Consider the following 12,836-nt stretch of genomic DNA (forward strand, 5'->3'; position numbering starts at 1 on the left):
GTTTTATTTTAAAACATCTTGTTTTATTAGGTAGAAGAAAAGTCAAAGCACAAGAAATAGAAGCCCAATCTTTTAGTATAACCCCAGGGCTCCCCACTGAGAGCACAGACTGCTGCTTCTGAGGTGGTGGGTGGTGCGTTGGGCAGCAGCAGCTGGGCAGGGGTATTCCGAAGTGTGAGTACACCCTTTGTTGCTAAGAGGTGTTGGGTTTGGTTTGGTTTTACCCTTCTCACCAGTGTTGCCAAGCTCTTTTGATTTGTCATACATGAGTTCTGGCCATTGTAGGGCAAAGAAGGATCCCCTCTATTCCCCTTGGTTTTTATGTGGGCTCTTTGGCTGAATATAGGAACCAGATTAATACAAGAGGTGATTAACAAGAGAAAAGCATAGAAATTTTATTTATTTTATATGTACCTGGGGATCTTCACAGGATTGAAGTTGGAAGAAATGACCAAAGCATGATGCTTATATACTTTTACACCCAGAACAGTAAATGTGTGAAGGATTGACTGGTAGGCAGATGGCTACCTAGACTGGGGTGGTAAACTCTGGGAATGTCACTGTATGAGGGAGGTAGAAGCTTGTGGAAATGAGCATTGCTTCAGAGTTTAATTTAGATTTGCTACAGCCCAGTGGCTAGTCTCTGGTGATCTCTTTTCCAGTGTTGGTATGGGAGGGACATTGCTTCTGAAAGGGTCTTCATGGCTTGCTGCATGGAGGGAAAGGCATACCCAGGGTCCTTCCTGCAGTTACATGTCCTGATGAGCTGGTTTAGCTTAACATAATCAATACTGCATGGGTCTGCTTTGCCTTCATGCCTTCACCATCAGACAGCTGCCCTGTGTTCAGGGTACAGGGTTTTGGGGAGATCTTGCTGGGGACTTTGTAAAATGTGATGGAATTTATCCCTACCTTTTGGACCCATGCAAGTTGAGTCTTGTTAGCTTTTCCATTGCTATAGTTTTCATCTTACCAGGTGGAACTAGGGTGGTTAGTTTCCTGCAAGTACTACTTAGGTGGAAATGTTGGGCAGACATGCACACTGGAGTGTGCTGGGAGCAGGTCATCTGGGGCAGGTATGGTGTTCGCATTTTTTCTCATTAGTATTTCCATTTTATTTTAAGGAAACCAGTTTATTCCTGCTGTGTTCTCATGCTCAAAATTTCCTATTGAAATTGGAATCAATAAGTAGGGGATTGACCTATCAGCATCTTTGAATGTTAAAAACTTAAGAAAAGTCTGCTTGTTTTCTTAGTTAAATCTATTATAGTATTCTGTTCTTGAGTTTTCCTTCTCTGCTCTTCAGAGGTGCCTCAGAAGTTGGCAGGTGCCCTGAGGCTCCATTTCCCCTGGTTCTTCAGGCAGGCATCATAGAGCTCCAACTTCTTGTTGTTTCAGATGTCTTAGTAGCTATTTATCCAGGATTGTGGGCGTGGGTGAGCACGTTATGTATGCATGAGGTCATGGCTGATGCTAGGGCCATTTGAGCAATTCTCTGTTGTGATGAGAAGGATGTCCATCTGACATTTTAAAATTTCTAAAGTTGTGTAACTGTTTCCTTTTATTATTTTATCCTTTAGGATGGTGTTATGGTGTCTGTATTTGGGATCTCTGGCTGAGTGAGGAAGCATTTTGGAGGAAAGCCCCATGCTATTTTAATCCTAATGGTGCTGATTCTGTTATGTAATTTACATGAACTCAGAGGTTGGCCTGAGAGTTATGGAGTACAACAGAGATCTGGCCCATGTCACAGGTTTACCAAAGCAAAGGGAAGTTTACTTTTTTTTTTTTTTAACTTGAAAATGTTGTGGTTGTTTCTTGGGTTGTCCATCCAGCGACTCTGCCAGGCTTATGCTTTGCACCTGCTCCTTTCCCCACTTGTATGGGTTTCCCTGATGTGCAGTGAAAAGTAGGAACCACTGTGGAGGTTGGATTTGTGGTCTGCCTCCCTCATCACGCTGTTTTTGTGATGAAAATACTTCATTCAACAAGAATAATTTCACTTTTATTTACACAATATGACCTATGAACTTTCTTGAGTAAAATTGAAAATAATTTAAAATCTAATTTTTCTTAGAATCTATAAGGGATGGCAAAAGAGCTAGAGCTCAGGGCGAGGAGCATTCGGCATAGATAGTTGTTAGCCTGAGAGCATCAGCTCTAGTGGAAGGCTCAGCCTGTAATCAAGTACTAACAGGCACTGAGTGTTGGGACTGGTGGAAAGGTATGTTTTTGACCCAGTGCTGTCTGTCAGGCAGCCTGTAATTGGTGGTGGCTGGTGCATCCCCTGGGTTAAAAAGGGAGAAAGTTGGTTACCATCTGGCTGTGCAGATGTGGAGCTGTGTTGAATCCCTCAGGCTCCCCCTGCTTTGATGATTCAGCAGAGGCTGCGCTAGACTCACCATGGGTACTCATGGCTGAGGTGTACTGCAGTGAAAGAACACGGAAGCAAACAAGTCAAGGGAACAGGGGTGTGGGCTGAGGTCTGTAGGATGCCAGGCACAAAGTTCCAAGTGCCCTCTCCTAGGGAGTTCCACCAGACAGGCTTAATTCCTCTGGAACAAGTTAGGGCAGCATATATGACGTGTTGCCAACCAAGTGGTTCTTTAGAGAATTAGTCCCCAGTGTTTCTGTTGGGTGTTGGTCTTGGGGGCACTCTCTATCTGGCAGATACCAAAACACTAGGCTCCCAGAAGGCATGATCATATTATTTGTACAGATGGTTGAGGCCCAGTGAGCCACTCTTATCACCAGGTGGTCGGAGCTCCCAGAAGTCCAGGCTGCCAGCACCCAGCCCCCAGCCGAGGGTCCACTCTGCATGCAGTCTTTTCCTGGGGACAGTTTAGGTGTGCTGTGTTAGGTCCTCTCTGGGCAGGCACCCAGTTACCTTTTTCTTTTGGATTGACATCTCTTTCTAAAATACAGAGAATGGGAAAACTAAAGGGTAAAAGACAAAAGAGCAAATACTGACACATATATCACTGCTTGAAGTTTCCAACTGACCTGTGACACGTGATGTAGGTGTAGTCACCAAGGGTGAGTGGAAGGTAAGTGGGGAGATGAAAAGACTTACTTCTTTAGAATTGTATGGTAAATATGGGTAGAAACTGAACTTTCCTGAGCTTTGCTGTATACATACTAAATGCTGGTAGAGTTGCTTTTGTGAGAACATCCTTGAAGTACCTATAAAATGTATTTGTATTGCAAAAGTGGTTAAAGTAGTTTTCTTAGTCTTCATAAATTTGGATAATATTATTAAGCAAAATAATAGGCTAGTCTTTAGATGGAAGAGACAAAGAAGGAGAAATTTGTCTCTGGAGCAGAGTAGCTAATGACACTGTTCCCTGTTATTCTGGAAGGTAAACTCCTGTGGTGTTGGCTGCATTCCTCATGGCCATCTGTGTAGCGCATGGTCCATTGCAAACAGGAACATCTGCACGACTAGGTGAATGCAGGTGGTGGGTGACGTCATCGAGAGCTCCTTAGGTGTCAATTATCCCTAGGTCCAGCTGGGCTTCAGTCAGCTTCTGAAGGCAGATGGGCCCATTCCTAGGGTGGGGCAAAGAGAAACATGAATTTAGTGGACTTTTAAAAAAATGAACTTGAGTACAACATTGTAAGTAATAGTTAATCCATGTGTTGTGGTCCGTATTTCATCCAGGCTCTCAGATACCTGGAGCTAAGGATTTAAGGGTAGGTTTTCAGTTAGGAAAGACTGAGTACTCTTCTGTTTTAAATGAACTGTTTAAGATGATTGCAGATTTTACAGTATGCAAAATGATGGAGACCCCATATACCTTTACCCCGTTTCCTCTAGTGCTGATATCTTGAAAAACTCTGCTGTAGCATCACAGCTCAGATTTTGGCATCCATGCAGAATGTTCTACCAACACAGATCCCTCCTTGCCCTCTGATAGATGCCGCTCCCAGCCCCCCAAATCACTAGAAGTCCTCGTTGCTATAGCTTTGTCATATCAAGAGTGTCTTATAAATGGAATCATATCATACATATGGGACTGGCTCTGTTCCCACTCAGCATGATTCTCTGGATAGCCGTCTAAATTGTGAGTGGAAGTTACTTGTCCCATTTTGTTGCTGGGTGCCCAGAAGTAGATCTGCACAGACATGTTCAGTTGAATCTCAAGGAATGTGTGAAAACAGTGCCGTTCAATGAAGTTTTCAGCAAGCAGTGCTATGTCCCAAGAAAGGGCTTCGCTCAACACTTCACCCCTGCACACCAGCTACACAAAGTGAACACCCCAACTGCAAGACTCCTGACCTTAGAACCTCTAGAAGGAACAAGAGAACCTTCCTGACTTTGCATTAAGATACAGGAGGCATAAGCCACACGATCTAGTGGCACATTGAACTGCATCAAAATCAAACACTAGCTTTGAAACATACCATTGAGAAAAGGAAAGACAGGCAATGACTGAAAACTGCCAAGCATACGTCTGACACAGACTTGCATGTGGTATGCATAAGAACTCTCAGAATCCCACAACTGGGAAAATGCAGCCCAGTTAAAGAATGGTGGCGAAAGACTTGCATGGTCCTTTCCCAGGTGAGACACACAAGTGGCAGATGATCACACGGAGGACCACCGCAGAACCGACCTGCACTCAAGGCAAGATTGGACTAGCCAGGGATGGGAAGCCACTGGCGTGCCCCTTCTTGGCTAACACGGGTGTGTAGGCACTTGGGGGACATTTGGCTGCTTCTCATAAAGTTAGGAGCACACCCCAGCAACCCACAGAGGAACCTAAGAAGTTCATGCAGAAACCTATACATCCCACCACCAGCCTCTGCCCCCTGGCCTTCCTGGGAGACGCAGTGGGCGGCAGCTCACTGCCTGGCTATGATGGCCCAGGGCTGCATGCCCCCTTCCTTTGCAAGTTAGGCTTCTCTGGAAGGGTGCCCATCAGGTAGCGGTGGCCGTGGATCTCACACTGGAGATTTTCTTGGTTTTTATTTTGGCCTGAAACATCATCATCCTACTCTTACTGTAGAGCAGTAGTTCTCCAAGCTAGTCACCCTAGGCTGGTGCCATTTCTTTTTTTTTTTTTTTTTTAATATTTATTTTATAGGTATAGTTGGACACATGCCTTTATTTTATTTATTATTGTTATGTGCTGCTGGGGATCAACCCAGGGCCTCACACGTGCTAGGCAAACACTCCACTGCTGAGCCACAACCCCAGTCCCCTGGCTGTCATTTCATTTGGCACTTTAAATTTGACTCCATGGGGGCTAGCGTTAGAGCTCAGTGGTAGAATGCTTACCTAGCACGTCTGAGGCACTGGGTTTGATCCCCAGCACAACACAAATACATAAATAAGTAAAATGAAAGTATTGTGTCCATCTACAACTAAAAAAAAAAAAAGAAAAGAAAAATTTGACTCCGTGATGCCTTCTTGCTAACGAGAAGCCAAGGTCAAGCTGTGTGGGTAGGAAGGTGTCAGTAGCGGAGGGAGGAGACAGGCATCTAGGCTCACCCGCCCTGGGCTGCTCCGCCCTGTCTTGTCCTGGTCCCGGACCTGAGCATCTGAGCTCCCGAGGCTGCTGCTTGTCAGTGACATCTCTTTTGAAGTGTTTGTGGGTTCCCTGTGACTGACCTGACCATGAGGAAATGTCCCTTAGCAGCTGCTCCTCCAAGAAGAGCCATCTCAGCCTGGTAGAAGGAAGCCCATGTCCAAAGCCAGTCCTTCCCTGTAGGCGTCGGCACCGTGGGCAGGGCCCAGCAAGGCCCAGCCGAGGGGCTGCACAATTCAGACATGAGCATCTCTTATCACCAAAGGCAAGAAGGCTGGAGGGCTCCTTAAGAGTGGACCCCTGTGGGGAGTCACAGAGCAGGGCACTCACTGCAAGGTGGCCTTGAGAGCCAGGCACACAGGTGGAGGAGGCCAACCTTCAGTACTGAGGCCAAAGAGTGGGTCCTGGGGAGGGAGGCTCACCACACACAGCTGACCCCCTGCCTGTCTGCTGGAGGATGCTGAGGGCACCTGCAAGGCAGAGGGCCTTCTGTGTCTGTGTGAGAGCCCCTTGGGCCACCCTCCCTTCCAACTTCAGGCTGGTGTGTGCGCAGAGCACCGAGGCAGGTGGGGACAAGGTGCAGGCCTAAAGGTTTTGGAGAGAATGGGTCTGAACAAGATGAGCAACTGAAGTACTCAAGGGGAAGAACAGAGAAGGTGAGGCCCGACCCGTCTCCCAGCTTCCACCAAGTCCTCCTTCCCACCCCGGGGACAAGCTGGAGGCCACAGAGCTCCCCTGCAGGGATCCCAAGCCGGCTCCAGAGAAGCTCTGTGGCTTCCAGATGCCCAGAGACCACAGGTCCCATTGCCCTGCTGCCAGCTTCCCCAGTTGCCCGACAGGAAGTGAGCACGGAGTCCCACACTGCGAGAGCATGGGGACAGGTGTCCAGAGCGCCTGGCTGCCCTGTGCAGGGCCCACTGTTGGGCATGGTGGAGCATGATGTCCAGGACAGGGATCTGACCCCCATGTGGGGTGCAGGCGAGGCCAGCACAGGGCAGAGGATCATGTCCCCCTCTCTCCTTCTCAGATGATGGCGCCATCAGGGTGTGGAAGAACTTTGCTGACTTGGAGAAGAACCCAGAGATGGTGACTGCATGGCAGGGGCTCTCAGACATGCTGCCCACCACACGAGGTGGGTCTGGGCTCTTTGGGGAGGAAGTCCAGAGCTGCAGGGGTCACTGTTCCAAGGCCTCTGGACCAGCTCCCTACCAGCCACCCATTCACATCAGAGTCCCCAGTTCATTAGTAGGTGGCCTCTCCTGATAGCCATGAGGCTTACAGGCCCAGGGTTCTGAGTGCCTTTGAGTCTTGGGTATGGCCCTGAGCTCTGGTCACACCTGTCCTGGTGTGAAGCTGAATGTGGCTTGGAAACACACTGTGGTTAACTGGCCCTGAGCAGCAAATGTCACATGTTCTTGAGGACCAGTGTGGTGGGCTGCCCAGGCTGGTGAGATCGGCAGCCACCAAAGCAGCTCTGGGCGTGGCTTTGCACCATCCAGCAGTTTGGGAGGACCACCAGGTCAGCCTTTCCAGGCCTGAGTTTCCAGAGCCCTCTGTGCATCTTGGAATGGCCACCTGTGAGCACAGCCCTCTGACCCTGGTGACACCAGGTGAGGTTACTGTGGCCCACCACTGGCTGCTCCTCCTCCTGCCTGTGATTTCCACAGCCCCATCCGAGTCCTCTTCCCAGCCCCTGTTTGTGTGGGGCCTCTCCTGGTTCTCTCAGTTCTGTCCCTGCCCTTCTCTCCTGCAGAGAACATCAAAATGAGCCCCTTCTCTCTGGACCTTGCTATTGAGACAAATTATAAGCAAGTAGAACCTCACTCCTCCCATAGCCAGTGTGTTTCTGGGTCGTCAGCTGCAGAATCTAGGTTCACAGGGAGACCTGCCTTCCAGAGCTCTCTGTCCTTGCCCATCTTTAATGTGGAGTCACAGCTGCCTGTCCTCGGGCCACAGGGCCTACAGGGTGTTGGAGGGATGTGCCAGGGAACCTTCTGGACTCACATCTTAGTGTTTTGTAAGAATTCTTACATTAAAAGTTCAAGATAAAGGGAAGATGAGTGAGAAAACTCAAGATGGTTGAGAAAACTCAACCTTGACCTCTGTAAAAGTTTTATATGGAGACTCAGTGTCCGATCTCCCCAGAGAAAACTAAACTAGACCACAGGGCTGGGGCAGGTGTCAGAGAAAGAGCAACACAACTACCGTCCCTGAAACCCTAAAGAAAGACCAGAGGCCCTCCTCTGTGTGGGGCCGGGGGTGTCCTCGCTACATTGTCCCAGTGGTTGGTTACACCCTCCCACGTACGTGAGAAGCTGTGCCACAGGACAGCAGTGGTCTCTGAGAAGACACAGGCAGAACCAGACCATCCTCCACACCCTGTCAGTCAGGGAGGGCCCCAGTCCGTTCCCAGGGTGGAGCGTGAGGCTGCCAGGGCGAGACTGTCCCACCACCTTGGCCCCGAGAGCAGTGTGATGGTCCAGCCTCGGCCTGTGAACGTTGACCTGAGCCTTTGGTCAGTGGTTACTATTCATTAACTGGAGCAACCAAGGAGGTATACAGAGCAGCAGCCCCAAGGCTGGGGCAGGTGGCCATGCAGAGGCACAAGCCAGAGGCAGAGCTCCCCAAGTCACAGAGGTCAGTTCTGGGCTGGCCACAAAGCTGGGCGCCTAGCCACTGGCTGGCAGGCACCAAATCTACAGCTGTGCTCCAGGGCAGCGCAGGGCGAGGCTTGGCTCTCCACTACCAGGCCTGGGATGCGGGTGGCTGGTCTGACTTCCACGCTCTCTGCTCTGTCCTGCCTTGTCTCCCTGTTTTAAGGAAAGAATTAGCTCTTTGGTCAGGCTGTGTATCAGGACACACATCCAAGGCCTGTGTCCAGGATTCGTCAAGCAGGGATCGGACCTCTGCCTTCTGGGGAGTGCAGTGTCTCCCAGTCCAGTACTCAGGGTGAGCAGGGCACAAGCACACTTTGAACTGGCGCATGGTGCCCCCATGGCTCCTGCTCAGCGAGCTACACACACCTGGGCACAGCAGCCTCCCCTCCAGAATCCCTTCCTCTGCTCCACCAAGACCTCCACGCTGCAGGCTTGGCTACCCAGGACCTAGGGCTTGCTTCCCTCTGTAGGGCAGATGGACAGACATCAGCACTGTCCTAGAGGACTTCCACATCTCTACTCAGCTGGGTCTCTCAAGTTGCAAACTGGCTGTCCAGGTGTACCTAGACGTGGGGCTCTGGCCTTGCACAAGGTGCCATCAAGCCCACCTGCCCCCACCCCATGCTATGTGGTTGGTACCTTGTCACATGACTTCCACGTGGGGACAGGTATGCCCTCCCTCCAGGGACATCCAGGTCCCAGCAATGTTGTGGCTCTCCTACCTGTGTTCTCCTTTTCCACAGAGGCTATTTGAAGAAAAGAGGACAGTGGCCAGAGGGTGGGGCCCAGGCTGCACGAGGCTATGGTGCCTTGGTTGGAAGCAGGCGGTAGGAGCAGCTGGAAGGCCCAGGGCACAGGAGGATGAGGTGGTGGCACCACAGGACAGCCGGGACCCAGGCTGAGCTGCGTCCTGGGAGAAGTCTCTGGTCCAAAGAGGGTGACTCATGTGCTCTGGGTTCCTTGCTTCTCTCAGCATTCACCAGGTGCCAGTCCCCACAGACCCTCATCCTGGACCTTAGCCTGCCTGGTGCCCAGGCAGCCGACCACACCGGCCAGATTGCATGGACACTTCCTCTTCAGTTTCCCTCCCTTTTGTTATAAGGCGACCACAGCTGGAGAAAGTATGTGGTGCAGAGCACGTGGCCCCACAGCTCCCCTCCGGGGCTGCTTACTGCGCGAGAAGACACACTTAGATGTGGCCTGAGATGTGGTTTCCACCAGGGAATAGCTAATATGACTGTCGGTGGAGTGCCTCACAGACGTCTGAATGGCAGCTGCCTCTCTGGACCGGGTCGGAAGACCCTCAGAGGGAAGAGCAAGTGGGGGAGGTCAGACTCCCGTGCAGCGCTGTGCTGCTCCGTGTGGAGGAGGCAGGTTTTGCAGCCCAGGGGCACGTGCACATGTGGCCGCAGTGCAACTCCTGGGGCAGGCGCGCAGCTGGGCAGTCGGGTGCCACACTCACGAGGCCCTGGGCCCCCCCAGCCCCACCCCCCAAAAACCAAACTGCTGGGGACTGTCAGATCTGGGTGGCGGGTTATAAGGGTTTATTTCCACCGTGTTCCTTCGTGTATGCTCAAAACCTTTATAATTACACAGTTAAAGCCGTGTGGGGCTGGGGACGTCGGTCAGCAGTGGGGCACTCACCTGGCATGTGGAAGGCCCTGGATTCCATGCCCGGCACCACACACACAAAATATTTTTGTATTAAGTAGAAACTATGATGCGAGTGTATAACTCCCTGTCCAATTCCAGACAGAAAAGGACACCCTCATTTCTTTCCTTCCTATTTTTAACCGGGGCTCCTCTGCGTTGCCCAGGTCAGTCTTGAACTTGGTGCTCCCACCTCAGCCTCCCAAGTGGCTGGGCCCCAGTACTCTTCCCTCTCGCAGATGCCTCAGTGTGGAGGGTTCCAGGGCAGGCTGCCACCACCGCAGCAGCCTGAGCTCGTTGCCCTGGGAGCCCCAGCCTGGGTTCAGGAGGAGGTGGGGACCTGCCCAATGGTGGGAGGGGTGGCAGTGCTCCTTGGAGCCGCTGACTGAGTGGCTGCCTGGAGTAGCCCCAGGGACTGACCCCGTGTCCCGCTTGCCTCCCCAGGAGCTGGGATGGTGGTGGACTGGGAGCAAGAAACTGGCCTCCTCATGAGCTCAGGGGATGTGCGGATTGTCCGGATCTGGGACACCGACCGTGAAACGAAGGTGCAGGTAACCATGGTGGGCCCCACAAGCACCTCTGGTCCCTGTGCAGCCCCTTCCCCCAGGCTCTTCGCTCCCCCTGCACAAAACAGACCCCTTGCTCAAATAACCCAGACCCAGATCTCCAGAGCAAGCTCGGTCTGTGCACGTCTCAGCCTTCCAGGGAAGCAGATGGGCAAGATGGCGCCTGCTGCTGGCGAGAACAGACTCCCAGCCTCGGAGCTGATCACCACCTTGGCTGCACATTAATCATGCACCTGACCCTGCGCTGCAGCATAATTAAGTCTAAGCTAATCCTGATCATTTTTAAATATTGTCTTATCTGGCAGATTAGGGAGTATCAGAAATCAGCGGGGTGAAATATTTTAAATTAGAAGATTAACTATTCGTGTGCTTTTCAAAGCTTTTTTTTTTTTTTTTTTTTTGAGAGTGAACCCGGGGCTTCTCAAGTGCTGAGCATGCGCTCTGCCACCAAGCCACAGCCCCACCGCTTAAAGCATCTTTTCTTTTTAGTTTTAATAAAGAAAGGGATCTGCACTGGTTTTGCCTAAGACACCTGTGAGAGGGCCATACAGGCCGCCTGCTAAAATCCAGCTGTGCCCACCGCTTTAGGAGCAGAGGCAAGACCACAGCTACCTCAGGGATGCACCTGAGGGCTCTAGCCCAGGACACCCTTCTCTAGAGTCCCTGGAGAGGCACAGGGCAGAGACCTCCCCACCCTCTCCTGTCCTCCCTACCGATGGAGAGACATTGGCCCCTTGGTGGCAAGAAGGCTGCTTGCTCCACATTGCTACAGAACTGAGCCAGGAAGGAGGAGTGACAGGAGCTGGACATGAGGCTGGACCTCACCACTGTTAGGCACTGTGGTGACGCCCGGGAGAGCTGCAGCCTGAGGTCACCTCCTCTCACAATTACTGTGCTCGGAGATCCCATGATGGCACCAAACAACTTTCGTTGTGCTCCTGCTGGGGAGCTTGACAGGTGCCCACTCCTCAAGGGCAAAGCATGGAGACCCTAATGCTCAGATCCGTCTCCCTGTGGAGTGTAAGGGCCTCCAGAGCCAGAGTGTCCCTGGCCACCCACCTCCTCCCCCACTCTCAGCTGCCTTCGCCCAGAGCTGTGGTCCTGGTGCCTTCCTATGTATTTTGTTGCCTCAAGGTGCAGGGAGAAGTGGGGGGGCTCTTGCAAAGGCCTGCCCCTCACACAGAGTCCACATGTGCAGATTTCCCGCAGCGTCCCCACTGGGGTTGGAAAGCACGCGTCCCTCCCTGCCCCCACAGGCCCATCTGCTGCCTGCAGCTCCCCCTGCTGGCGTTCACCAGTCCTCCTGCTGTGTGCAGCCACCAGGGGAAGCAGGGTCCACGCTTCCGCTCTTCCCTCGACTGATCAGGAGTCCTCAGGGGTAGCTAATAGGAGTTCTCCTTGCCAAAGTGTACTTTGTCTCTCTTCAGGAAAGAGGGAGATGGTGTTGGGAAGTTTAATTGGCCAATAGCCAGGTGGCCCTGGGTGCCTCCAGGATGCTGCCGGAGCTCGGCCTGCCCTGGCCAGTGCGCAGGTGCAGGGCAGGTGTTCAGGCAGATCTGGCTGCACCGAGTCCCATGTGCCCCTGCCCTTCCCTCCCATCTGAGCTCCTCAGCCTGCGATGGCCTCTGGCAGGTGGAGGCAAAGGCCGCAGTCCCCAGGGAGGGAGGTGAGGCCCATGTGGGCTTGGGGTAGCGGTGCCCCATCTCAGCCCTCTCTGTCTGGGCCAGGACATCCCCACGGGCGCCGACAGCTGCGTGACAAGTCTGTCCTGCGACTCCCACCGCTCGCTCATTGTGGCTGGCCTTGGTGATGGTTCCATCCGTGTCTACGACAGGAGGATGGCGCTCAGCGAATGGTAACTCACCCCCACCCCCGTTTTTGCGGCCCCTGCCCCTCCACACAGCAGCAGTCACCTCACTGCCCACCGAGGAGTCCCAGCTGCTCAGTGGGACATGATGCTTTCCCCAGGAGCCCACAGCAGGTTTCCAGCCAGGCATGTTCCATGCAGGCCAGTCCCCGTGGCCGTGGAAGTGGGTGGACGGCCTTGGGCATGCTGGAGGTTGTTCCTGGAGAGAACGGCAGTGGGGGGGTCCTGGAAAGGCCCCACCATCTCAGCCTCCATCTCACATGGGTTGTGGGCCGGGCGTCCCCGTGGTCCTGTTCCTGGTGTCTCTTGTACACCCACTGCTTTCTGGGAAGTAGGCTTGGTGCCAACAGGACAGTCCAGGAGTCACAGCAGTGGCCACCAGAGATGAAATATCCTCATGGCCAGGACAGTGGGACAGGATTGAGATGGGTGTTGACTCAGGCACCCAGGAGACACCAGCTCCTGGGGACAGGGGGAAGCCAGGGCACCACAGGCTCTCATGTTCCCTGGTGGGAGGTCCCTGCCAGAACGGGCAACCTGTCCCCAGAGGCACCACTGTAGGCAG

The 12,836-nt window shown here is 52.6% G+C and overlaps 1 long non-coding RNA gene across 1 annotated transcript in view; it reads left to right on the forward strand.

Annotated features, from left to right (window-relative positions):
* LOC144251773 (uncharacterized) overlaps nt 1–9,162 on the forward strand; it is a 55,974-nt gene extending 46,812 nt beyond the window's left edge. Inside the window, exons 2-3 of the long non-coding RNA XR_013342745.1 lie at nt 6,559–6,663; nt 8,932–9,162. This is a non-coding gene — a long non-coding RNA (uncharacterized LOC144251773). The remainder of the gene's footprint in view (nt 1–6,558; nt 6,664–8,931) is intronic.
* Nucleotides 9,163–12,836: the final 3,674 nt, after the last annotated feature.

This window comes from Urocitellus parryii, unplaced genomic scaffold (genome assembly GCF_045843805.1).
Source record: "Urocitellus parryii isolate mUroPar1 unplaced genomic scaffold, mUroPar1.hap1 Scaffold_205, whole genome shotgun sequence".
Classification (NCBI taxonomy): domain Eukaryota; kingdom Metazoa; phylum Chordata; class Mammalia; order Rodentia; family Sciuridae; genus Urocitellus; species Urocitellus parryii.